The 25,000-nt window shown below is 37.7% G+C and overlaps 1 long non-coding RNA gene across 1 annotated transcript in view; it reads left to right on the top strand.

Moving 5' to 3' along the window:
- The window catches only part of LOC136717358 (uncharacterized), a 94,023-nt gene extending 69,506 nt beyond the window's left edge, over positions 1-24,517 (top strand). The window contains exons 2-4 of the long non-coding RNA XR_010805221.1: positions 22,069-22,130; positions 22,973-23,015; positions 24,342-24,517. This is a non-coding gene — a long non-coding RNA (uncharacterized LOC136717358). The remainder of the gene's footprint in view (positions 1-22,068; positions 22,131-22,972; positions 23,016-24,341) is intronic.
- Positions 24,518-25,000: the final 483 nt, after the last annotated feature.

The following is a 25,000-nucleotide window of genomic DNA, read 5'->3' as shown; positions in this document are numbered from 1 at the left end:
ACCCAGTTTCTATTCAATGGGTTAATCAAATTACAGTAAAAATAACAGTTTCAGCAATTCGGTCTCAACCCAGCTATTGCACAATATTGGGGCAGGCAATCGCACCAACTGTTGTCACCTTCTCACCAAGCTGCTTGGCGATGGTCTTGTAGCCCATTCCAGCCTTGTGTAGGTCTACAATCTTGTCCCTGACATCCTTGGACAGCTCTTTGGTCTTGGCCATGGTGGAGAGTTTGGAATCTGATTGATTGATTGCTTCTGTGGACAGGTGTCTTTTATACAGGTAACGAGCTGAGATTAGGAGCACTCCCTTTAAGAGAGTGCTCCTAATCTCAGCTCATTACCTGTATAAAAGACACCTGGGAGCCAGAAATCTTGCTGATTGATAGGGGATCAAATACTTATTTCCCTCATTAACATGCAAATCAATTTATAACTTTTTTGAAATTCGTTTTTCTGGATTTTTTTGTTGTTATTCTGTCTCTCACTGTTAAAATACACCTACCATTAAAATTATAGACTGATCATTTCTTTGTCAGTGGGCAAATGTACAAAATCAGCAGGGGATCAAATATTTTTTTCCCTCACTGTACAATGTGAGTGTGTGAAATCACAATAAGGTAGCTAACAACCAGCACAATCTTTCAAAGCTGATAGTTTGCATAAAATTCTTTGTAGCGTTTGAACTAGCCCTCAGAGGGTAAGACGACTGAAACGTCCGATAATCCTGGTGTGTTCCTAGGCCTTGTGGATTTAGTTTCGTCATTGGACAGTGCATTTGCAGGAACACCTAGTAAAGGCAACATTTTTCAAAAGGTACGTCCAAGGTATACCATATGAGCCACATTACACTAACACCATTCAGGAGAGATTTGTTTTGTTTCAAAGTGTGTGTTGGAGGAGAGACTACAGAGTCAGTTTCCAAACTGCTTTTGGAACAGTTGAATGTGGTTTGTTCACCAGAGAGGGAGACAGATGGGAATAGGCTAATAGTGCAAAGGTTTATGAGGCTGATGTTATGTGAGGAGCACCAGGTGGAATGAGGAGGAAAGTTCAGGACATTTACCCCAACATACATTTCATATATATTATGCACATCAGTGGTGATGTGACAGGCCGTCTCGTCGATAACGCCAGTGTATTGTTTTTTCTGTGATCTCAATGGCTTTTCTGTATTTTTCTCACAATCTCTGAAGAGAATTGCCATTTGGTTGTCTGTGCGGTAGCCTGCTCGCTACATGTTGGAGCTTTCATAGTCATGCTATCTACACATTTAAAACAAAGATATTTTGTTAGAATGCTTCAAAACTATTCAAGCATCTCAAGAATTTGATTCAACCACAGTCAGGCAGGCTAGAAGTTTGTCTTGCTGGTGGTCTAAATCACGTCCTGTGTTGATGCACTTTTTGCACAGCTTATAGTTATGCCGTACAGGCGTGCAAGGTCACAACAAACTTTGTTGATAGTATTTAAAACATTTGTGAATCCATGCCATCTCTTTGTGTTTGACAGTGATGCTGATACAGTGTCTAGACGAGGGAATTTTCCAAACTTACAGCACATGGCATACAAGGTTTGTCTTTGCAATTTTTTGGGCATCTTTGGCCTTGGCCATCCTCTTTGATAGTGAGCATTTCCCTGAATACTCAATAGACTTCCCCACAGAAGCATTGAGAAAGGCAGTTGATGCATATCCAATGTTAAGTAAACCACATCTGCAGACAGAACTTTCACTCATTTACGAGAATCTTGACTTCGGGGCTTGTTCAGGGCGCAATGGCATTATTAGATTTTTGTATCAATAACAACTTGCAGTAGGGCTGAACGATTAATTGCAATTTAATCGCAATCGTGATTTGAAAGGTTGCGATTAGCTAATCGCAAAGGCTGCGATGTGAATGTTATATGAAAAATATGCAGCGAGTCTGTCCCAGAGCAAAAGCATGACTTCCCTCTTTGTGTGGCAGTCTTACTAACCAATAGAGTGAGCGCACCTCCGTTCTGCTCAGTCAGTGCTGCCCAGCCAACTGTGTACACGCCCCCATTAAAAACAAACCGCAAAGCGCGGTGCAGTGGGGTTATGGCGTCTGCAGAGTCAGAGCGATCATTAGGCAAATTAATACCAAAGACAAACAGCACTTCGGTAATAGGGGATTATTTCAGCTTCGAAGTGACAGACACCGAACAGAAAGGTCATTTGCAAGAGCTGTGCGGAATTGTTGCCACAACCCGCAGGACACAGCTCACCTGCACCAGCACTGGAAACAGCGCTGCGGTGGCTGTTGGAGGAGCGCGTACCAGTCAACTGAAGTCCTGCCACTGACACTCAGTCTAGCAGCGAGCAACAGTAAAGTACAATTTCAGGGTCGTTTGCTGCTGTTACACCATCTGAAAAGACCTCACGAAAGGCACCAGGAGACAACTAATGCCATAACCCACTACCTCGCTAAAGACATAATGTTTTAGAGGGAAACCCAGATCTGCTGTATTTATTTATTCATTAATTTATCTTGTAAATGGGCACACATTAACTGAATCGTGTTCGCCTTCATTCTGATTGTCTCTGTGGATTGTCCTGCACACCATTCACACAACACAGCCTGAAACACACCGGCCAGCTGATCATACAATATTAATAACATCGGCTGCTATGATCCGATTATTATCCTTCAGTTTATTTTAACTAGTCCCGGCACTGCACTGGTCTGTGAAATCCAAGTTTTTAATACACTCGGATATTAACTGTAAGCAGACATTGTCTCTGTACATGGATTTCACTCCATGCTGCTAATAAAACTGTAATTTCTTAGTGATCGCACATTAGAAGATTATATCTTCTGACACAATGTCTCTGATCTCTTCCCTGTACAAGTCAAACACACACCTCCGCTGCTGAAAGTGAATCATGTCCTCAGTGGGGACGGATGCTTACGGACGCGTCCAGCAGCAGATATTGAACCTCCACAAAACACGGACACGTCCAGACGCTCAGCCAGTGGAAACAGGTCAATAGTGCCTTTTAATGTAGTAACCAAAAAGGGGTTTAAAAACCTCATCCCAGCACTGGACAGGAGATGTACAATTCCCTCTCACACATATTAGCCGAGTTGCAGTCCCGCAGATCTGTGCATTGAATGCAGGAATAAAGTTAACAGGAATTGACACTCGTGCAATATTACCCTACAACAGCAGACAAGCAGGACGAGCGACCGTGTCTGAGTCTCACTGCGCACTTTATTAATGAAGACTCGCTGTCTGCAAACGGCAACTTCCCTGTAGACCGTTGCAGGTTTGGGGGGTTCAGCAAGTGAGCGTAAGACATCGGTTGGAGTCAAGATTTGTTCTGCACTTTATTTTGTAATGCCACTTACTGGCAGCCTTTACTGTGTGAAGAAAATGTTAACAAGTATTTGTACTTGAATGTGTGCTGTGCAATATTTTAAATGCTGGTTATCAATCCTGACAGTTTTAGTTGATTGTGAATATTTTGTGTTTTGTCAATATAAGCTAGACCTACTTTATTTCAAAGTCAGAAGAGCTTGTTTACAGAAAGGTAAGGTCATTGTATTTGTTCTTACTGGAAATTGTTTGCACTAGAGCAAAGTGAGTGTTTAATTACTGGATATTTTAAAAAAGTGTAATAAATGTTGAAATCAGTAAATATCTTTTAAGTTATTTTTCTTGAGTGTGTGCTGCACACTATTGAGAATATTGAGCTTTGAATATTGAATATTGAATTGCAATCGCAATATCTGTCAGAAAAATCGCAATTAGATATTTTCCCCAAATCGCACAGCCCTAACTTGCAGGATGCGTTTTCTGAAACAATGAAACTACTTTGCATTCTGATCACGACACCAATGACGACTGCAGAGTCTGAGCAATTATTTTCTTTTCCACCCTCAAACGAATAAAAACATTTCTGAGGACTACCATGTCACAGGACAGGTTAAATGCAAATGGGACTGCACTTGGCAGTGTATAGGCTAAAATGGGTCTAGGCTATTTCATTAACCTCTGACTAGAATGTACATATGTACGCTCATGTACATAAGCTTGTTTCACCTCCAAACATTTCTCCATAAATAGAAACACAAGAATAACATTTTAAAAACAAACGCATCCTTCTAATCTTTGTGAAAATGTGTATACGCTGGAGTAGGCTATTTTTAGACTTTAGATTATCCCCATGCCTTCATTGTCAGGGAAACTTGAGTTATAGGATGAAGGCCAATCCACCTTTAATGTATGTAGGCAACCGCTGTGTTTTGTGGGCTGCTAGCTGCAATGGTCTCAACTAGGCTTTATACTGTATATTCTTTAATATAGCCTAAAATTCAGTCATAGGTGACTATCCGCTTGCCTGAATTGCATGCAGTTTTCACATCATTATGCAAATACCGATTTCAAAAGTGGGTGTGGTTAGTTATTCAGGGCCTGGAGTCAGTATCTGCCCCACCTGTATTTTTTCACTAAGTATCTGACAGTATCTGCTACTAAGTACAGTTACTCTTCCTACACTAGTTCCTTCTCTTATGAGTTGAACCAGTTAAATGTGGCTATGGTGTGATGCACTGCCCAATTAAATTTTAATACATGTAAGACTGAATGATTCATACACAGTGAATTCATATAATTTGCCTCAATTCCATTTATGCATTTTTAAACATATTTGCACTTCCCTATTGGAGACATTATTTATTTCAATCAATCAATCAATCAATCAATCAATCAGTCAATAAATACATGAATGAATACATCTGGCATTTTCTATCGGGAAGAAAGGATCTGTTTGACACAGTTATACTCCTCTAAAAGTACATTTCTTAGCAATGCTTTCATCCAGGTGGTGTCTGAATAAATAGAAGCAGATCACAAATTACTTTCTCTTTCCATGATCTCTCTGTTTTCTTAACTACATCATCTGGGATGATTCTTGTCAGTCCCCTTTTTCCTGGTGTATTTTGCCTCAGGGTGTCTTTAGCAGCACCCATGCACAGATTTAACCTCTCACTTTACCACCCAGAACTGAAATATAATTATGTATTTATTTAAATTAATTCATAATGCTTTTAAAATGTACATTAGCAGGTACAAGAAAGGTGCATTAACTAAACTACGCTAACATGAATACTCACCCTGAAACAAGAGTGTGGTTGAGGAATTAATTATCCATTGTTATATATTCATGGTGCACATTAAACATATGTTGGTGTACATTATACATATTAAACACACATGTTTTATTTGTACCTAATCAAAAGCTACTTAGTCATCTATTATCAGCACAGAGTACAGTTGTACTCGCTGAAAAAGGTTAAAATATTCTAGACAGGATTTGATTTATATTTGACTTTTTTAATATAGAGATGTGTGTTTATTGTGACTTTGTGGTCAATATGCCATTTCCCCTATTGGGGTGAAATTGTGGAGACAATGACTGCAGCGTTCACTGAGTTGGAGAGAACTTACAATACTTCAGTCTATTAAGACATGATTAATTTATGTTAGCTCTCATTCTCTTGGGTCCATACAAATGTGAGACATTTTGTTAATTTGCAAAGATTAGTTAATTTCCACTTAAGTCCTTAAAGCTTAAAAATGAAAACTGCTGTTTTATTTTTTTCAGTAGAGAATCAACAACAAAAAATATCTGTAGGCATTTGACAATCACAAGTCTACTATCATCAAATTTTAATTTAGTTGGGGTTCATAAATACATTTGCAGCCTTAAAACATATTATTTATTTATTTATACCTCCATTAAATAACATTATCTTGATGTATTTACCTCTGGGACTAAGGAGATATATAAAAAAGACATGTAAACAAAAAGGTACACTTGTTTGGGAAGCTTTTACAAAAGTACAAAAGACTTGTAACAAAACAAATCACATAATAAATAAGGAAAGAGATTTATAACATTCAACACCATTTTTACATTTTTGGTCTCTAGTTCCCTGTTTTCCAATTTTCCAATTCATCCGCGACGGCTGTAAGTCATTAGTATTACATTGAAGCATTTATGTAAAATAGGTATCCTTGAAATTCATAAATAAAATTTCGTGAGTAGACAACTCCAATTCAACACTCTCACGTTGCCCAACATAGTAGGAATATACCGTCCTTAACACACACTGTTCATCATTTCATTTTTTTTTTAATCTATGGCATTTGCTTATACAGGTAAAACGCATGACATAGAAGGATAGGTTTACATTAGGGCTGGGCGATATGGCCAAAATACAGTATCACGGTATTTTTGAATGGCCATTTTATAACTGTTCGTAAAGCAAAAATAATAGGACACAACTGACATTGAATTACATTTTCCTGTTCTGTGTCAGTTGTCTTGAAATCAAATCATGTCCACACTATCAACGACACACCATTCTTCAGGGCAGATTCACTGGGGTCACTTTGCGGTGAAGTTTCACCCACACTCCTCTCCTCCATCTCATCTTCATTCATTATGTATTCATCACGTTTGTTTGTTTATGTCAACACGCAATACACATGGATTTTATTATCGATATTTGGCTGAGGCACATTCATTCCAGAACAAGGGTCGCGTTCGAGAAGCACAGTTCTGCGCAGAGATTCAGAGATGCGTGTTTCTGCGTGACGCCACTAAGCCCCACCCACAGAAATCTGTGCAGAATCGTGCAGCCCAGCGCAGCTGTGAGAAGCTGCTGCGGGAGGCGAGCTGTGGCTGTCAGACAAATTATGCAAAAATCAAGAGGGATGTGTTAAGCTGAATGAAAACTACTACAGTCCCCTTGTTAGCGGAGGCGAATGTCAGCTTTCATTACACAATGAAGCTGTGAACAGCACTGTCAAAACCATAGATATAGAATTCTAGATCGACTCTTGTCAATGCTTTATTAAATAATTACGTCAATTATTTTTAAAAATTGAATGTAAATGTATGATGCACAATAATTGTTGTTACTTAAATGATTGGCAATTCCATTTTTTTAAATAAAAAATAAAATTAAAAAATAATAAATCATCCAATTACATCGATTTCTGCAGGGTTTGTGAAATAAGGTGGTCGCATTCTTGTAGCGCAGATCTGCAGGATCCAACCGATCCCATTGGTGGAACTGTGCAGATCTGTGGAAATTTGCGCTACACGAACACAATCTGCGTTTTTTGATCGGATGCGTCTCATGTCAGACAGCACAGTCTCAAGCAGCCAGCGCAGCAAGTTGTGGGATACGCAAACACGATCCAGTTTTACTGGTAGCTGAATGCTATGACTCAATGACACCGTAAATAGTAAATTATTCAAAACTTTAAAATACCAATATGAAGGTATAGTAAAAGACCAAACCGGTCCGTAAATGAATACCGGTATATCGTTTTTCACGGTATATCGTCCAGCCCTAGTTTACGTTTAAGGATGTTCTTCTACAGCAAAGTACCCTGTAAACACAAACTAATACAAATAAATATAAATTAATTATTTTTAGGCAGTTGATTTTTTACCTTCTTTTTATAATTTCAATTGTCAGATCTTTTTATTAGTCAACAGGTACTTTTAATAGTTGTAAACATCCATTTCAACACAGGGAATGTTGATTTGAAATGTGTCAGATGTCAGACTTGGAAATTTGTCATGAAAAGGTCACAGCAGATGAAGCACGTGTGCTGCTGAGTCTACTGGGTTGAACCAGAGTTCATGCGTGAAGGTTGACTCTGGTAGGAGTGAGCTGAAGAGCAGTGTCGTGGTGAGGTACAGGAGGGCAGATTTGCTCACCCTTGAATGGTTTTGAAATGCACAACATTGGAGTAAAATATTAAAATAGATGCTTCCTTTAAATCCCAAACTGTGCATTGTAGGAGTTCCCATGATAAACCGCAACTGCAAAAAAAAAACAATTGCAATAATATTAATGATATTAATAATAATACCACAGACCTATACTCATATTAGTTGTGTAATTGAGATTGCACAAAGAGTATTGTTTGTGACACTAAAGATTAATGCAACAGCCACTAGTATCTGTGTTTAAGTCACTTTCCCCATTACAATTCCCTGTTTCACATTTGTAGTCAGAGGAGCATCAGCATGAAGAATGGCCTTGTCTCCATAATGCCAGAAGAGGGGTTTTTAATCAGGTTACAGATGAAAGGATAAGGGACTTTGGCAGCTGTGAGAGGGAGACTTGTGCTGTGCCACAGCTCTGTCTTATTAGCCTCACTACTGTCCTAGCCTCGTTAACTCAAGGGGGAAAGTCATTGTATGACATTACGGCCATTCGTCAGTACCAATAATATACTCTGCCAAGTGGCTCTGTCCAAGCCACTGAAGTCATTTCAGCTCTAATGAAGATATGTAAGTGTTATATCTGCCTAATATCTTTCCAGGTGATGCACATCAATGTAAATCCTCACAGACCTTACTTTACAGTGCTGTGCAGGTTATGTCTCCAGCATGTTTATATAAACTAATCTGGTATTCAGAGCTGGTCAGATTTTACATGTTCCCACTGAAATGTAATTGTCTATGTGCCTCTGTATATGCACTCAATTCGACACTACCTCTCTGCATAGTCTGACTTTGGTCTGAAGGAAAAGTAATTACTGATTTACAGAAACTGATGCATTGATGATGAGCTTGTGCATCATGAAGGCCATAAATATACACTGTTGATAATAATTTGAAAAAGGGAGGCAGTGATTTTCTATAATTTTACAATGAAAGGAAATTTGATGAATTCAATATTATATTCTCTTGTATTACTTGCCTAAGACAAAACAGAACAAAAGCAATCCTCTTTCAATGATTATTGATCTGTAATACACTTGCTAGGTCTTGAGCCTTGAAGCTTGCATTGCTAAAGGTGTGTACTTTGAAAAAAGGATGTTATTCTGTGTTGTTGTTCCAGTGATTTCCCAGATCTTTTCTATCATGGAATCAATTAAGAAAATCAATATTTTAATGGTATATTTTACAGGATAGTTAGTGGAGGAGTGGAGACTGTCTTAAGCTACATTCACACTAGACAGTTGAACCTGGGGCGATTCTGGGTCGAAAATCAAGCGCTTTCATATTGTCATTTTCAGTTCGAGATGAAACTCTGAAACCGGGGTGAACTAACCCCTAGTGCTAGAGATTTGTAACCTGGGACCAAGTGCTCACCTAAGGTTTAAAACCGTTAATGTGAATGCAACAGGGTTACGCAAAAACTAATTTCAAGGGGCAAGGTCATGCATCTGTGTGCATTTGCGAATAACCATGGCAAGAGTACTGTGGTGTGAGAATGAAGTCCTGAGTTGGGCATGCTGTGGGCATATGAAAACTTCCAGCAACAGATGGAGGGAATACAACACAATTTAAGTGTTCACACAACTTCCGGCTGCCATGCTGTGTGCCGGGTATGATAGAAAGGCGTCTCGGTGCCATGAGAAAATAAAATCGCTAAAAATAAGATAATAAAAAGTTAAAGGTTACAATCATAATCAATTGGGTGGTGAGCGAAAAACCTGTAAATTTTCTCTCCACCACTGTGTTTGGGTTGATAATATGTAGTGTGAAACGGTTGTGTCCAACCCCTGGGTGAATCGCTACCCATTGTACTGTAGCACAAGGCAAATGTAAATGCAAGCAGCGCTGAAATCAGCGGCGAGTCACCCTGGGTCCACTCAATGCAGGATTAGATGGTGTAATGTGAAAAGAAAACCAAATTACATAAAAGGGACCACCAAAAAAATATTGTTGCTGGAGGAGACATGATGTCACACAGCAGTGATATCAAGCGATCAAACACGAGTGAATAAATGGCTAATGCTGTGTGAAAGATGAAAATGCATGAATTCATGAATGATTAAACAAATGCAAAAATAAACAAATAAATAAATAAATAACATTATCACAGAAATCAGGCTGGGAAAGCAATGCCCAGTGGGCCAGTCTAGACAGAAAAAGAAGCCGTAATGAATGTAATTTCAAGCCCTGGCGGATGAACTATGGTACAACCAAAAACACAAAGGTGGCTCCTAATGCGTCTCAGCACGGTTCAGTGAGTGAGTACTGTGTTTGGTTGTGTTGCCAGTAGATACCGCAGTGGTTGGATAAGGATGGAAGAAAATAGCTATATTATCGTTCCAGCTAGCAATGATACAATTAGCAATCACAATGAATAGACTCTGGAGACAAGAGTGCTAAGAAATGTACAATCCCCTTTAAACGCCAAGCATATTCCCGATAGTCCCACAGGGTCCACTGTATTACACCACTATGATGCAAACACCATAACACACAATACGTTTTGTTATTTATGTTAGTTTGTGAATTATCCAGTTACTATCTCATTTCCTTTTATGGTACTTTGAATATATATGACATGTCTGAAAACTACATAATCATAAAGACTCCAGGAACAAGGTGCCATTACACTTTTTATTTAATTTTATTTGTAATCATTATTATTAATAATAATAATAATAATAATAATAATAATAAAATTATATGTAGCAGTAATAGTAGCAGCAGTAGTAGAAATAGTTGTATCATCAATAGCATTGGATGCTTCTTTATTAAAATAATTTTTGTAATTGCCATTTTTTTTTTACTCAGCTGGGGTCGCTGCTGCAACCATTATAAAGTAGCTGTGCGGTGAAGAGATAAGTATTATATTCCTGTATTTTTCTAATTATTGACTATTCTGCTTGACGTTTAGCTTTTTTATTATTCTGGAGGCTGTCCACGTGGATGTTTCTCTTTGTTCTTTCCCTTGAAGTGGGATGGAAATTGAAACTCTTGGGGGCAACATGGCTAGTTAATGCATTTTTGACTGTTTGTGTTTGTCTTGGCAACACGATGCCAATAAAGTGCAATCAGTCCTGAGAGAAATTGAGAAATTGAGTGTGCTCTCGAGATCTTGTTTTTTTTATCCACCGGAGAGAAGTGGGATAAAACGGTAGACCATACAGAGGTGAGAAGGAGCAAGACATTGGCTAGAAAAGGTTTTTTGCAAATTCACACCACACCATCCCAGTTACATGCTGGCCCTTTAGGAAACAGTCCCAGTTGGCTAGTCCAGATCTGAACAAGCATGCCTAGGTCTACAGAACCACATTTAGGATATTAACATAATTTCCACTGGTATAATTGCATTCCAGTTGCACCACAATATTTAGTGTTAAATGTATTCAATAATATTCTGTTCAACACTGTTTGGATTTATATATTTATATATATAATAATATTCTAAGCATCACTTAGTCCAATAACAAGTCTGAAAGCTCTAAAGTTGACTGCAGTGCAAACAGCTATGAGAGGCAGGAGGAATAGTGTCTAATTTACATCTCTGCTGCCTTAATTCTCTATGCTGTATTGTGATTTGTTTTTCAGAAAGCTATCGGTGCATTTACATGCTGCAGGGAAGAAGCGACTCAAATAATTTGATTCCAGGTCTGGCAATATTGCTTGAATGTGAAAGGAAAAAAATGATAACATTTAAAACAGACACTTAAAATATCTGATTTTTACCTTTGTAGTTGGGCATGCAGAGAAGCCCAAAGACAATTTACATAATTATCTGACATGCAGCATTTCTGTTACATGTGCATTTGTTTTTAACGACAAAAGAATCTTAATTTCTTCTGAGAACAATAAAAATAATTAAATGTAACGTTATTACTATTGAACAGACAATGCAGAGGTTGTGAATTGCTACAGACACTGTATCTACTTCTACATGATATAGAGCTGACTGCAGTCTAACAAATACTCAATCAAGCACTGCTGACAGGCAACATATTAGTTTTACATAGAGCAGGAGCTTGTTCCAAAATCAGTCTAAATGTGCATTATTTAAGATAGTACCTTATCTGTTTGAAACAGAAACCCATTGGTTGCATGCAAGAATGGATTATTTTTATATACGTGATATATAGGGCATTGCTGAGAAACAAATCCAAACAAAATGACAGCAGACATTGCACTGCTGTGGATAATAGTTATCAAAATCACAAACTCCCTTACTTGAGGGGTTTATGGGGATTGTGCCTCCAGATGATGAGATTACGCATGCCTAGATTGCTCCACAAATTTGACTCTGCCCAAATTAGACATCAATCTATATTGTATCTGAATGGGTGCTATTATTACAACATTGAGTTCTAAAAGAAATAAAGCATTTGAAAACATGGAAGATTACTACATATACTTTTCTGGTTTTAAAAGTGGATCATATGCATTTAACAATTGTTCAGATTAAGTCTTTATTCAGGGATCGCCAATGCATGCATATATATATATACATATATACACTCACCTAAAGGATTATTAGGAACACCATACTAATACTGTGTTTGACCCCCTTTCACCTTCAGAACTGCCTTAATTCTACGTGGCATTGATTCAACAAGGTGCTGAAAGCATTCTTTAGAAATGTTGGCCCATATTGATAGGATAGCATCTTGCAGTTGATGGAGATTTGTGGGATGCACATCCAGGGCACGAAGCTCCCGTTCCACCACATCCCAAAGATGCTCTATTGGGTTGAGATCTGGTGACTGTGGGGGCCAGTTTAGTACAGTGAACTCATTGTCATGTTCAAGAAACCAATTTGAAATGATTCGACCTTTGTGACATGGTGCATTATCCTGCTGGAAGTAGCCATCAGAGGATGGGTACATGGTGGTCATAAAGGGATGGACATGGTCAGAAACAATGCTCAGGTAGGCCGTGGCATTTAAACGATGCCCAATTGGCACTAAGGGGCCTAAAGTGTGCCAAGAAAACATCCCCCACACCATTACACCACCACCACCAGCCTGCACAGTGGTAACAAGGCATGATGGATCCATGTTCTCATTCTGTTTACGCCAAATTCTGACTGTACCATCTGAATGTCTCAACAGAAATCGAGACTCATCAGACCAGGCAACATTTTTCCAGTCTTCAACTGTCCAATTTTGGTGAGCTTGTGCAAATTGTAGCCTCTTTTTCCTATTTGTAGTGGAGATGAGTGGTACCCGGTGGGGTCTTCTGCTGTTGTAGCCCATCCGCCTCAAGGTTGTACGTGTTGTGGCTTCACAAATGCTTTGCTGCATACCTCGGTTGTAACGAGTGGTTATTTCAGTCAAAGTTGCTCTTCTATCAGCTTGAATCAGTCGGCCCATTCTCCTCTGACCTCTAGCATCAACAAGGCATTTTCGCCCACAGGACTGCCGCATACTGGATGTTTTTCCCTTTTCACACCATTCTTTGTAAACCCTAGAAATGGTTGTGCGTGAAAATCCCAGTAACTGAGCAGATTGTGAAATACTCAGACCGGCCCGTCTGGCACCAACAACCATGCCACGCTCAAAATTGCTTAAATCACCTTTCTTTCCCATTCAGACATTCAGTTTGGAGTTCAGGAGATTGTCTTGACCAGGACCACACCCCTAAATGCATTGAAGCAACTGCCATGTGATTGGTTGGTTAGATAATCGCATTCATGAGAAATTGAACAGGTGTTCCTAATAATCCTTTAGGTGAGTGTATATATATATATAGTTGTTGAAGAGCAGTGGAAAATGCATTAGCCGTAAGAACCAAAATGATCTAAGGTCTGTACGATAATTAAAAATAGTTTTTAAATATATACTGAACCCCTGATTATTACTGATAAATTAGAGTATGAGATCTTGTTGCTGTAACTCTGAAAGTTTTCACAAAACAGAATTTTTACATTTTTACATTATATTGTGATTAAAAAAACATGCCAGAAGAACCTTGGGCATCTTAAAATGTGAGGAATACATGCTGTAGTGTGATTAGGCTTCAACATATTCAATATCAAAGCTTAATTAGGGCTTTGTCATAGAAAATATAGCTTCACTGTACAACAGTCACACAATGTATATTTATTTGAGGGTGTTTGATGGATTCTATTTATTTTTGATATTCTCATATGAAGAGAAAAGGGTGTCACTGCCCAGACAGAGAAAGACCGTTTGCATTTGAGCAGTGTCTTTGTGTCTTGGAGTGGGTTGCTATGTTTCCATATTAATTCTTGATTGAAAAAGCATTCCATGAATACAAGCAATAAAGATCAAAAAAGCCTCCAATGCCGGTGATTTGAACTCACTCTTTTAAAGGAGTTTTCCACATTTTACTGTTTGTTTTTTAACTCCCTGCTGAGAATGTTCCCTTGCTTTGCTTTGTTGACTCTGCATGATTTAGACCTGTTGGTTGCAAGGATGAATGTCACTTACTACCTTGTAGGTGGGGACGATCTCGGGCATTAGCAATCCAACAGCTAACTTTGAGATGTTTTTGATCTAGGTTGGACACCTGCTATTTGCCATTTCACAGCTATTAATGCTATGCCTTCTGTTTTTCTGAATCAAGCCTTTGTTATATGGAATAAAGATTACACCTTTTGTGAGGAGCACGGAGAGTTCATGATGTGATGATGGCATGATTTTCCTCTGTCATTATTTATCTTTCATGCATCTGTAATCAAACAGTACAAGTCAAAGTCTGATATTACAAGGTGGGTGTAGATTACATTCTCACCTAAGCTGTGTTATTGATATATCCATATATAGTTTAGATTTTTTAGTTTTTCAGCATTCTGGTATATATTTTAGTCAAGTTTGATCAAAGATGCATCAGTGAATCAATTGCTTCTCAGTCTGAAAAACAGTGTGTCAGTACTTTTAAGCCTTACACAAAACACTCTGCTTCTTAATGTTAAAAATAACACTGTGGTATGTAAATGGGGATGGCAGGGACAGTTATTGATTTCACCCCCACCCCCCACCAACAACACTATTCAGGAAAGTAACAGTAATTATCAGCATCCATTTTCTTTGTGTGCCTTCTTCCATTTTATATAGTTGAAACATTTCTGGTTAACCAAGATTTTTTTTTTTTCACAGTTGGATTTTATCTCCAGTTAACAGTCACATAAAGGTAGCATGGTGGAGCAAGCCAGTCAAGAGTTAAATTTTCAACAGAATTTCAGATGATCTGTAAATTTAATTCAAGACAGCTCAACCATTTCACCATCTTCTTTTGTGCAAACCACCAGTGAATAAAAGCAAAGCTCAGCACAGCAGTAAGTAGATGAACGGGCCCTCGGGGACGATTGCAAATGTTGGTCTGTCAACAAAGTGACTTCACTGCTCATTATGGGGAAGCTGCTGCATCTACAGAAATCAAGAGATCATTTAGGAGATAAATTGTTGCTATCATAAATTATTTAGTGCATTTTCTGCCACATTGGGGAAATAAGATCACAGTGTTGTATGTGAGAAGGTTTGTATGGTTTATAGTCTAAAACACCCAAAGATGTCTAGGTACATTCATATATAAAACTCCAATTACACAGATGTTTAAACAATGGTCTAGAAAGTTTGTCGGTTTGATTTTCACCAATTACTGAAAATTCAGAGTATAATCAAAATGTATAAGTCATTCCTAATGGATAATGTGGAAACGGTTTTACATTCAATTACTTTGCATACTTTACTTCATTTTACAATTTGGAAATGCAACACTGAAAATATATGTATATGTAAGTGTCTCCCATTTAGTTTAATTGTACACCACAGTAATACAGTAATGCATGTCTGTGTGGATGAAATAAATTCAAGCTCTGTATAGATGTGTTGACAGTGGATGTTTGATAAGGATATGATTATAGTAAACACTTCAAATAGTTAGTGTGGCTTCATGCTGAGTTCCTGTTTCTAAGTGCTGGATTTTTTTTTATTAAATTCAGTTTACATAAGGAGGAGAAAAAAAAATGAATTGGAATGCAGAACCATATTAATAATGTAGTTTCATATCCCTCTTGTGGAGATGAGAAATATATTTGTTTTCTGTTCACTGTTGCATTAGGTTAGAAAATGCTATCAATTTCTGACATTCGAAGCTCCCAGAATTCTTCAACAGCCAATCATGAATTGAGGGTATGGTATTCTTTATTTTGGGAAACTGGGGCAGCAAAATGTAGGGTCATATCAAGGACAACGAAATGAAGTTGATGTTCCAGGAAAGTCACACAGCTGTGACGGATTTACAGAAACGGGGCCATCATCCTGAAGAGACCGAAAAGCAGAAGGGTCAAACGCTAAGGAAGTAGTGGCTTACTGCAGCTCCTCCTGCTGTTTGTATGAATCATCTGTGTTGGACTTAGGCCTGAAACAGAGAACTGGATTACATTTGAGCTCATTTTACAACAAACAGCAGAGTATTGACTGGAAGTGTGGGTCATCTTCCCCTTTATCAGCGTACCCGGGGAACAGATAAAGATATAGAGACCTAATCCTTAGCAGACTCTTACAATACAATACCAGCACAAACTAAATGTAAAATATCCAAATTAGATCTCTCTCTCTCGATACAGCCAGTCAAAACAAGAGCCTAGTTTGCATTGTTTGAAAGTCATGGATGTGTTTTTCTTGAGCATCCAGATGCACTCTCGACTGGGGAATCTAATCAGAGACTGTCACTAACTTATTGAACCCAGGAGAATGGAGTTACCGTCAGGCAAGTGGAAAGAAAACCACTGTGATCAGGATGTGCCCAGTTGACTTCTCTCATTAGTAACCTTTCATGTGTTATGTAACAGACCGCAGACTGGCTGCTGTAGGGTCTGTAGAGAAAGCAGTGCACTCAGTCGAAAAACCAGAACGGCATTCGAAGGGGGGGCATAGATTACAGTTCAGGTCAGGCCACAGCTGAGACTCATTTGTTTATTACATATGTGTGGTTGTTATGACTTTCTCAACATTATTTATTAGGTGTTTGACCACTAATGTGTGACCATTTTCCATGGCATTAGCATTGAGTTCAACAAGCAAACAGTCCCTAATTGGAGGATGTTTGTAAATGTACATTTGTAAATACGTTTAAAATATTAAGAATCATATTCATATTTCATATTTCTCTTAGCTGTGATGTATTAAAGTATAAAATAATTTCATTACAAAGACTTATTTGACCTCATTTTATAGCTACACCATTGATTATGTAATTACATGTTAATTACTGATTTTAGTTCTAATTTTTCATTTGTAATGTAATTCATATTATACATGTAAGTAATAATCCGTATTTCCTTAATGAACACTGCATGTTCTGAATGTTTCTTTAATGAAATACATTTTACATTGATATATACATTGATAAAGTTTGATATTGATATTGATCAAGAAAATAGGCTTTATGCAATCAAATATATTGCATGTATGTTCATAGGAGTATGACTTCAAATTGGGGTCATTTTATGTGTTGTATTATGAGATAATGGATAACCTCACTTTCCAATTGTGAAATAATTTAGGCCCATGGGACTGATTATTACTGTCATTCAATCTTTGGGACTCAAATTAAATGTATCCATTGAAGAGAAGTATGAGAGGTTTTAAATTGGTAGATTGATTAAAGTGATGTTTATGTTCCTTTCTATTTGTATATTATCAGTTTACATTCTCTTAAGTGTAAAATCCCTGTCATTTTTTATAAAAGTTATTTAGATTTGATGTAGTAAAAAAATCTCTGTCCTGAGCCGTCACACAGACATTCACCTTTACCGCTGAACGTTTTTAAGCTATATTGGGTATTTACTCAGTTCACCTCTGGAGTTGGATTTTGTGGCATTTGAGCCATAGAAAGAGGAAAATTGGTTTCCATGAGCCTTTAAACATTTTTCTTTTCAAAGAAACCTACATCTGTCACACCATGGCAAGTACCGAATTAGTGATTACATTCATAGTATATAGATGACAGCATACTGCAGTCATGTTATTATCAAATCACATCCACTGTCACTGCTATAGAATGGTTGAACTCTGCTACCATATGAACTATTAACTCTGATATCGTGATGCACTTAATATGAGGAGTGAAAACTGCTAAATGGAGAACCTGCACAGTATTTTATATAGGGGATGCTACAAGCTGAATCGTATTGAAAAGAAGCAGGAACATGAAATAAGTGAGGCGTTTAGACATCTTGCCTACAGTTTTAACATTTTATAACCTCTCTGGGGGTCTAAAAAAGAAAAGTCTATTACATTTGCCATGAGCAAGCAGAACAAATGAAAATGCACCAATACACAACTACAGTGATAACAATTTAGTTGCACTATACTGGTGTGGTCACTTGCATGTGGTTACAATGTAATCGTACAATCAGAAGTAAATTTACCACACACCATTCTCTTCATACAGCATGCATGCTCTTGTGTTGCATTATAGTACGTCAATTTCTATGCTAAAAATATTGCCCAGATTGAAAGGTTTTCTCCAATGTTTGGAAAACCTTAACATGTCATGCCATTGGAAACTAGTACACAAGCATCCTTCAGGGATTGGTTGGATGATTCCTCACTTTGGCACCACAGACTTCTGCAACCGAAGACTTGATGTTCTGGATGCAGCCTGCTCCTATGGGATCATTAAATTAATAGTTTTCATCTATTATGTTAATGGCCATGAGGTTAGAAAACTTTTTTTTGTGATCTTCCATCTGTTTTTCTATCTCTAACCTCTTAAATGATGTCTTTCAATCACCAGTTAGAGAGGGAGAAAAATATCAGTCAATGACTACAGCATATGCTAGGGCAGCAGTAGCAGCAGGACTCGGGAGTGGGGTCGTGGGTTCAGTCCCAGCTTGGGCGCACTGTTGTTGTACCCTTGAGCAAGGTATTTTACTTAGATTGCTCCAGTAAAAAAATAAAATAAATAAAATCACTGTGAACATAGTCATAGTTTGTACCAATTGTAAGTTGCTCTAAAAATATAAATAAAAAAATAAAAAAATATTCAATAGCACTTGTGCAGATAGATTTCTTATTACAATGCACTGGTTGTTTTTCATCTCTTCAGATAGATAGTAGCTACCATGACTGGTCTAAAAGCTCTGTGGTTTGGGATCCAGGTGCAACATGATAGTTTACCATTTCAAATAATAGAACAAATATGTTTAAGATGTGCCAAAAACAACACTTTACACCACAGGCAATGCAAGTGAGACGCATCATAAAAGAGCTGTTATTCAAACTAAATTCTGTAGCACCAGTGTTTGTTTGAAGTCCAATTTTGGTACATGAATATATTATTTTTTAAGTTTGGAGACTGAAAAAAAAAAAAAAAGAAAAAAAAATATATGTATTTTATTTTTCTATTTTTTTCAGTCTCCAAACTCATATATATAAACAAAGCGTATTTTAATGTGATTCATTCTGTTTGAATGTTTTTCCTGGGAGACACTATTGTATAGCACTTTTATTATGAAATATTTCCCAGCACAACAGCAGGGGAAAATCGTTTAAAAACAGATGGACAGTATTAATAATACTATGGCTCAAAAACACAACAGATGTATGTAAGCTTAGTCTCAGATGTTTTATTTTTCTCACTTTAATTGTATAGTTTCAGCTTCCTTTTTCCAAGTTCAGGCATTTAGTTTTGGTGATGCCCCGTCTGTCTTTCCTTGAAAGGTAGTTAATGTGAAACAAATGGAAGAATTGATAACCCACTCCTGTGATTGAAAAAATACATTCAATCAATTAAATCAGGAGAAAATCATTACATGCTAGTAGATGGGAAAGCAGATACTTCTTAGAATTAGACATTTCAAGATAATCTATGCAGTTGTCAAATACACTCACCTAAAGGATTATTAGGAACACCATACTAATACTGTGTTTGACCCCCTTTTGCCTTCAGAACTGCCTTAATTCTACGTGGCATTGATTCAACAAGGTGCTGAAAGCATTCTTTAGAAATGTTGGCCCATATTGATAGGATAGCATCTTGCAGTTGATGGAGATTTGTGGGATGCACATCCAGGGCACGAAGCTCCCGTTCCACCACATCCCAAAGATGCTCTATTGGGTTGAGATCTGGTGACTGTGGGGGCCAGTTTAGTACAGTGAACTCATTGTCATGTTCAAGAAACCAATTTGAAATGATTCGACCTTTGTGACATGGTGCATTATCCTGCTGGAAGTAGCCATCAGAGGATGGGTACATGGTGGTCATAAAGGGATGGACATGGTCAGAAACAATGCTCAGGTAGGCCGTGGCATTTAAACGATGCCCAATTGGCACTAAGGGGCCTAAAGTGTGCCAAGAAAACATCCCCCACACCATTACACCACCACCACCAGCCTGCACAGTGGTAACAAGGCATGATGGATCCATGTTCTCATTCTGTTTACGCCAAATTCTGACTCTACCATCTGAATGTCTCAACAGAAATCGAGACTCATCAGACCAGGCAACATTTTTCCAGTCTTCAACTGTCCAATTTTGGTGAGCTTGTGCAAATTGTAGCCTCTTTTTCCTATTTGTAGTGGAGATGAGTGGTACCCAGTGGGGTCTTCTGCTGTTGTAGCCCATCCGCCTCAAGGTTGTACGTGTTGTGGCTTCACAAATGCTTTGCTGCATACCTCGGTTGTAACGAGTGGTTATTTCAGTCAAAGTTGCTCTTCTATCAGCTTGAATCAGTCGGCTCATTCTCCTCTGACCTCTAGCATCAACAAGGCATTTTCGCCCACAGGACTGCCGCATACTGGATGTTTTTCCCTTTTCACACCATTCTTTGTAAACCCTAGAAATGGTTGTGCGTGAAAATCCCAGTAACTGAGCAGATTGTGAAATACTCAGACCGGCCCGTCTGGCACCAACAACCATGCCACGTAAAAAATTGCTTAAATCACCTTTCTTTCCCATTCAGACATTCAGTTTGGAGTTCAGGAGATTGTCTTGACCAGGACCACACCCCTAAATGCATTGAAGCAACTGCCATGTGATTGGTTGGTTAGAAAATTGCATTAATGAGAAATTGAACAGGTGTTCCTAATAATCCTTTAGGTGAGTGTATATTGACATATTAGCAATTCAAGAAAATAAATGTGGGTATTCAAAGTTATTCTAACAAAGATGTCAACTGTTTCCATTTGAGAGTGCATCATTAATGCTTTGTTTATATTCCAATATGCCCCTTTTAAATTAATGTGTTTCTCATAATTTAAAAATATTATATTACTTTAATCATTTCCCCAATTCATTATGCAGTTAGACCAGCACCTTAAGAAGTAGCGGTGCAGATTGTTTTCAGACTTAAAAGCAGGAAGCTGTCAGCCTTTGTTGGATGGTGAGAGCAAAAGGAGACTGGAAGTGTGGTGGCAGGGTTACCAACCATCTGTACATTTATGGACAGTCCATAAATTATCTTAATTTCACCTTTTACATAAATCTGTAAAAAAAAAAAATGTCCCACTACTACTACTACCTTCATTGCAAAATTTCTGGTGATTACTAAAGTTTGATGAAAAGCATAGATAGGTCAATGTCCCTGACTATCAACAGTGTTAACCAGTTGACTACGCACTTAATATCTAGCTAACAATAACTAACCTTACCAAAAAATGGAGATTGAAAAGGTGAACGAAAATCCTCCGAAAACATTTAAAGTGCTCCTTTCAATGGGGTTGGGTGAAGGACCCCAACTTTATGCAATGGATATGTATGGACAAAGATAACTGTAAAAGTGCATACTGTATGTGGTGCAAGATGTCATTTTCTATTGCTTCTAGTGGTGTTAGGGATGTGTAGAGCCATGCCAGCAGCATGAAGCACGGTGCAATTTCTAAAGCTAGAATACCTGGATAAGGGCATCTGCCAAGAAATAATAATAAAAAAATATATATACATCCACCTGAAAAGACCATCTGTCACTACTTTAATGATCAAAGCTAAGCTGCAAGAGAATGCATAGTGCACTCAGTTGCATGCAAACTTAATTCTAATTCTTCCTAAGTCAATCATAGAAGTTAGTCTTTTAGTGGATATAAAGCCCTGAAGTAATCAGAAAAGTCAATTATAAAAAAATATTTTATTATTTTTTCTGATTGTTTCTCCTGGAAAAAGAGTAAAAAGGGAATAATTATCAAACAGTTTGAATGTATGGTTCCCCAAGGTGCACAGCAATAAGATTATTTGTCAGATAATAAGGAGATATCATTACTTATTATAAGACAAAATACGGGAAATGTGTGTTATTGCTACGAATAATTAATTTGTACCTTTCATCTCCCTTGTAGAAAATGAGCAGTTAATTCTACAGAATGACTGAGCAGCAATATTACTCTTTCCAAAAATGAAGGTAATTGGCACTAACCCTCTAATGCATGCAAATGGACCACGAAATATAAAATGTGTATCCTCAAACATCAGGCTAAAGTAATTTCAGTTAAAATTGCTTTTTGAATGATTGTGCAGAGAATACATTAAACACGCAGTGGAACACCAACACAAACATCATTGAACAACAATAACGCACTGAGACTGAAATCATACCTGTAATTGAATAATTTGTGTGTGCTGTTTCACACAAGATATTATGCAAAGGAATAATGGTATCCGCTCCATTTAAAATTTCCATCCTTTAATTAATGGATTCTGTTTTACATCAAATATATTGCATGTTTTCTTTCTCAATAAGCTTATTTAAGTAAGTCTGCAAGAACTCCGTTTTAGATTTTTAAACAGCCTTGGAAGCCACTACTGCTATGCAGAGTTCAGTATATAATAGTCAGTGAGGCTGTTTTTCAGTATTAAAATAATCAACAAGCTAGTAATTCCAGGAATGATTAATTAAGCAGAATATGAAGCTTATGAAACAAAGCAGAAAATAGCATTTTTCATCTTTATATCCAGTTTGACATTTAGAAAATCTAATGTGTCTGTGATTATTATTCTACTGCATTAATCAGATTCTTCTCAAGTTACTTACATAACTTTTAAAATTTTATTACATTTCAATGTGAGTGCCATATAAAGTATTACTAGTGCAGAATGTGATATATATCTCATTTGAAATTAATTATCTTAATCCACTGTCTGTCTTGACATCAGAGGGGTAATTTCTCACTTGGTGAATGTTATAATTAAAGCTGTTTTTATGTCCACACCAGTTCAGTCACTCATTTTGTGTTTTCCATTAAGGGATCTATCTATTGTTATCGTGTGCAAAGGAAGGCTAACACAGGTATGTCCCGTTAAGTATGGAAAACACTTTCTTCATTCAGCTTTCATAATTCACTTTACCTGTACTGTTACAAATGTGAATTTGAATGTATTTTTGTTTTTTTATGAACAGGTAAAATAAAAATCCTATAAGCTGATTGTATGAACATTTTGTACTGGAGAAAAATGATTATTACTATTATTAAGTTAACACATAACTAAAAACAATCCCAGTTCCTTTTGATCCTAACTCAGGTCTTTGAAACAGAATATTATTCCACATGAAGTCCACAGGGGAGATGATATCTATATGGTGATGAATTCTGAATGTACTGCGCAGGGCAGAGGTTTTGTCAGCACAGCGCACACTAATGATATTACATTTCGTTGCATTCTGTCCCACTTGACAACATCCATCCATGGTCCCGGAGACAGATTGAAATTTAGCAGGCAGAGGTCCTGTGACCTTACGAAAACACGAGCAGGACCGCGTGTCTGTCTACATTAGCGGGGTCTGGTCTCAGATGGCAATAATCACGGTGATACTGTAGCTTAGTAGGACAGATGTCTGGAGAAATGTGGTTTAGCAGATCTGGTGAGACCTGAGGCTGAAGGTCAAGCCCTGTCCCCCTGTCAGCATCAGGGAGTCTCAGGAAGCAGATTGCTGAAGACCAGTCCAGGCCTGAAGTGAGGCCATGCCAGACGAGAATGTAGACCATGTGTTCGGCTCACAGGGAGCTCTCCGGGTCAGAAACAGGCTAACAGAACTAAGAGCTTGTGAGTTAGATGACAGTCGATTAGCTTGACAAAGTCAGTCCAATGCACGTGCACATGAAATGGCCAGTTCATAAGATGGTCACATGTGGCCCTCGGGCCCCTGAAGCAGCCACAATCTCACACACACTGCCTTCACTGCCCATTACATATTTTCATAACATAAAATTCATAAAAGAATATTCGTTTTTTGGATCTATGAACTCTGACAAATCAAATGACTTTCACATTTTTTATTTGATAATTGATGATGATCATGATTATGATTTCGTTTAAATAGTATACGGTACACTCAAGAGAAAAAAACATTGATTGATTTATGTATTTAATGTTGTTCATTGCTTGCTACTACCACACATTTACTCTGCATCTTCGCTGGAGATCAGAACATTTCCTTGACATCCCACTCAAATGACCCCCCATATTTCTTTAATGGTATGCAGTCTAATTGGCTCATTCGTATATGGTGTGGAATAGATAAGCAATCTCAAAAAGCAGAGGGAATTTACTGCATTTTACAGGGCTTTCATTTAAGACGCCCGACAGTGCATGACCTGCCATCTCCACCTTCTAGGTCCAACGTGTTCCCATTGTTTTCCTATGCTGTTGACTCTGATGTGCATTCCGGCAATGTACCAGGAGTTTCTGAAGTTCAAAAGGACCAGGAAATCCCTAGAAACAAGGCAAAGGGAGATCAGAATACAGATGTCTCTTTCCTCCCCATGAAATTGTATGCAGCCCGATTCAAGAGAGGCATATCAATTCCTCAATCAATAAAACCAATTTCAACAAAGACTAAAGAAAAGTTTTTTTTTTAAATCTCAGTTACCTTCCAATCACAAAGCCACTCCAACTTTGTTCCAACAGCTCTGTGCATCATATTTACAAGGAAGCTATATAAGACAAAATCAGTGGAATCCAGAGCTATATCTGTATTATGTGTAAAAAGTTACTCCATATTTAATTTCTACAGACTCCTACAGCTCAATATACATGAGGTATAGTGTTCATAATATTTGATTTGCTCTCATTGATGTTGAAATTTATCAGGTGCTATGGCTTAAAATAAACTATTATACTATATTGCTTAACCATAGCATTCATTAAATTATCACAACCGCTTTGCAAATGCACATCTGGTTGGTAGATTTCTCTCTGCTTTGTACCTGTCATTAAAGAAAAAATAACAGTACATTAAGCCTCGTTCTGTCAGTATAAAGGAACACAATGTTT

Source organism: Amia ocellicauda, chromosome 21 (genome assembly GCF_036373705.1).
Source record: "Amia ocellicauda isolate fAmiCal2 chromosome 21, fAmiCal2.hap1, whole genome shotgun sequence".
Classification (NCBI taxonomy): Eukaryota; Metazoa; Chordata; class Actinopteri; order Amiiformes; family Amiidae; genus Amia; species Amia ocellicauda.
Note: the sequence above shows the minus strand (reverse complement) of the source record. Positions and strands in the feature narration are given on the sequence as shown.